This window comes from Neophocaena asiaeorientalis, unplaced genomic scaffold (assembly GCF_003031525.2).
Source record: "Neophocaena asiaeorientalis asiaeorientalis breed wild unplaced genomic scaffold, Neophocaena_asiaeorientalis_V1.1 scaffold591, whole genome shotgun sequence".
Classification (NCBI taxonomy): domain Eukaryota; kingdom Metazoa; phylum Chordata; class Mammalia; order Artiodactyla; family Phocoenidae; genus Neophocaena; species Neophocaena asiaeorientalis.
The window spans coordinates 1,129,470-1,132,657 of record NW_020173494.1 but is presented as its reverse complement, the minus strand read 5'-3'; positions in this window follow the sequence as shown (position 1 = coordinate 1,132,657).

Below are 3,188 nucleotides of genomic sequence, written 5' to 3'. Positions count from 1 at the left end.
GTGAGACAGAAAGTCCGGCCTGGATTTGCAGAGCGGAGGTTCCCCAGCCCCTCATTTGAGGCGCAGGGTGGTTGGTGGGTAGCTGTTTGCCAGCTCCAAGAGCTGCTTTTCTGGTTTTAAAAAAATAATTGTCAAACACTTTAGATAAAGTGTTAATATATGTTTTCTCCCTTTCCCAGCAATCAAAGGGTCTGACTGAGGTCAGCCACTGGGCTGTGGCCTCCTATTTGAGGAAGAGGTCAGTATCTTGGGTGGGTTTCAGATGGCTCCCTATCATCTCTCCCCCGCTCCCCCCCAGCCCCCCAGCCTCCACTGGCTTTGATTTTCTAAAGGTCTGTTGTTGGGACTGCCCAAAGGGAAGAGGAATCTTTCTCTCCCCTCTCCCCTTCGGTTGATTCTGTAAGGCTCCTCTGATGGTTGGCCCTTGACTCCATTGCTAGGGCAGTTCTGTTCCCCAACCTTCAACACCCTTACCCCACCCCACCCCCGCTCAGTCATCCCCAGCCTTCTTCCACAAGTGAGCACGTCACCACAGAGTGAAAGGAAAGGGAATTTTTATTTATTTAACATACTCTTACATAGTGCTTAACGCTGTCCCAGACACTGTTCTAAGCACTTGACAAATATTAACACACTTAATCCTCTCACAGTGAATGAAGTGGGTACTATCAGTATCACCCCTGTTTTACAGAGGGGGCGATTGACATGCAGTGGTACAATGACTTGCCCAGAGTCACTTCAGTGGCTGATGGACTTGAACCCAGGCAATCTGGCTCCAGAGTCTTCAGCCCCCACACTCCACTGTGCAAGCTTGGCTTTCCTGGGAATGGGGATCAGGGCTGCAGGACAGACCACAGGAAACTGGAGGGGCCCCAGGAAGACCCAGAGGGAGCTCATCCTGCAACCACCTCTTTTCAGGGAAGGGAACTGAGTTCTGAGAGGCTGGGGAACTTCCCAGGGTCTCCTTACCCCTCTTCCAATTCTCTGGCTGGTCCCAGCTATGTGACCTTGGGGGACTTATTTAATCTTGCTAAGCCTCCATTTCCTCATCTGTAAAGTGGAGATAACAATCCTGTCCACCTCAGAGGATTGTTTTGAAGACTGATGGAGGTAATGCACGCAATGTACTTAGTACAGAACCTGGGCGTTAAGTGATCAATAACAGTTGGCCATGCTGGTCCTGAGGATGCAGAACCATCAGATGATTCAACTCCTTGCACGTTTTGTGGGTGCCTGCAGAGATGAGGAAGGTCTAATGTCCCAGCCCTTGCAGGGAATAATCCAGGCAGTAGCCAAGCCCCGGTGGGAACACCCAGCTCGCTGGAGCCCCTCCTGAGGTCGTCAGGCCTTCCCCTCCCTCTCTGGAATTCGCATTCTTTATCGTGGTCCTCAGATGACCTTGGACATCCATACCGCCCAAGGACCCTTGAGGTGTGTGTGGGAGGGGAAGGGCAGAAGGGAGGGGGCAATTCAAGGCTAAGCCTTGGAGGGGTGAGGGGTTCTGGAGGCAGAGAAGTCCGGCTAAACAGCAGTGGAGTCCATAGCATTTCTGAGAAGACAAGCCGCAACAATGAAGTATATGAGTATAAAGTAGTCTGGCTCTGAGGGAGAACAGGAATTGTGAAGGGGGCGTTCTCTGAGGGCTCCCTGGAAGGGTGGAGCTTGAGCTCAGTCAAGAAGGATGGACAGAAGTGCCAGTGGGTAAAGGGGACCAGGCTGAACAAAGACTTGTAACAGAAACCTTTCCCCCTCAGCCTGCGCCAGGGTGCTTTCTGCTTCCTTGGATCCTTTCTGTGTTTTGCCACCTGACAACGTGCTTTGGCTCCCTTCCTTAAGACCCCTGCCCTCATCCCAACTTCTATTTCAGACTCCGGTGAAATCTGGCTCTAAAGTCTCCTAAGATCAGGAGAGAGGAATCCACTCATTAGTGATGTGTGGCAGCCCCAGCCTGGGCATCAGGAGGCCTGAGGATCCGCAAGATCCTGGGCAAGACCCTGAAACTCTCAGGGTCTCGGTTTCCAGATCTGTAGAATGGGAACGGTGACACTTGATTGCTTACCTGGCAAGAATTTACAGAAAGCCTGCTCTGTGTAAGACCTCTTTGGAGGTACCAAAATCTAAGGGAAGCCTTTGCCTTTGGAACATACACAAGGCAGGACAACCCCTAATTCCAGGCTGTATGTAGGCCCTAAGAACCAAATAGAGTCTCTGCAGGGAAGCGGTATTGGGTAGAAGGGTGGAGGTTGACAGTCAGGGAAGCTGCCTATAGAGGGTGGCCCTCGGTGTGGCTAAGTGGAGAGGAAGGGGAGAGTTCCAGACAGGGGCAAAGGTGCCCAGCCGGGACGTTCTAGAGAATGCTGGGGATGGTTTGCTTGCCTGGTGGCCCAACTTGCAGAGGAGGCCACCACCTCTCTCCGGAAAGCTAAGGAAGCCGGGCGGTGATTTGATGAGCCCCTCATGTCTACCTGGGACTTTGTGCTGAGTAGGCATGGAATGTGTTCACCTGTCTTTAGCAGAAGCTTAAGTCTGGAAACATTCTCCCAGCATTCCATCCGAAGCCGAGCCCCACCGCATCCTGCTGTTCCCAAGGCGCACTTTGCTGACCTCCACCGACTAAGGGCGCAGGGTTTCTATGCCTCATGCCGGAACCGGGTAAATATTTATCGAAGTGATTGGGCGTCCTAATTAAGAGATTTGTGCCATTTCTTTCTTTCCTTTTTAAGGATTCAAAAAGGAGGCTTAGGAGATTAAGAAATATTTGGCTGGTATTAATGCATCCAACTTCACAAGGGTGAGGCCCACGCCGCAAGAATTATCCAGGCCAGCAAGCAGAGGGGAGTGCTCTGGGTCAGGCTGGATGATTAAGGGGGGACTGTCACCGAGCACACTTGGTCTTTGACGGTGGGTGCGGGTTGGGCGAGGAGAGAGGAGAGGATCTGTATTTGCCTCACAGCTTTGATTTTCACTTCCAAATCTGCTCTCAGCTTTATATCCTTTTAGTAAATGAATTGATAAAAGTGTGTTTGTCGCATACAGGCAATAACAGTGAAGAGTCTGTTCATCCAGTGTGCTCACCTATACTAGTGGTTCTCAACCAGGAGGGATTTTGTTCCTAAGGGGATGTTGGCACTATCTGGGGACATTTTTGGTTGTCACAGTTGTGGCTTGTGGTGCTACTGGCATCTAGT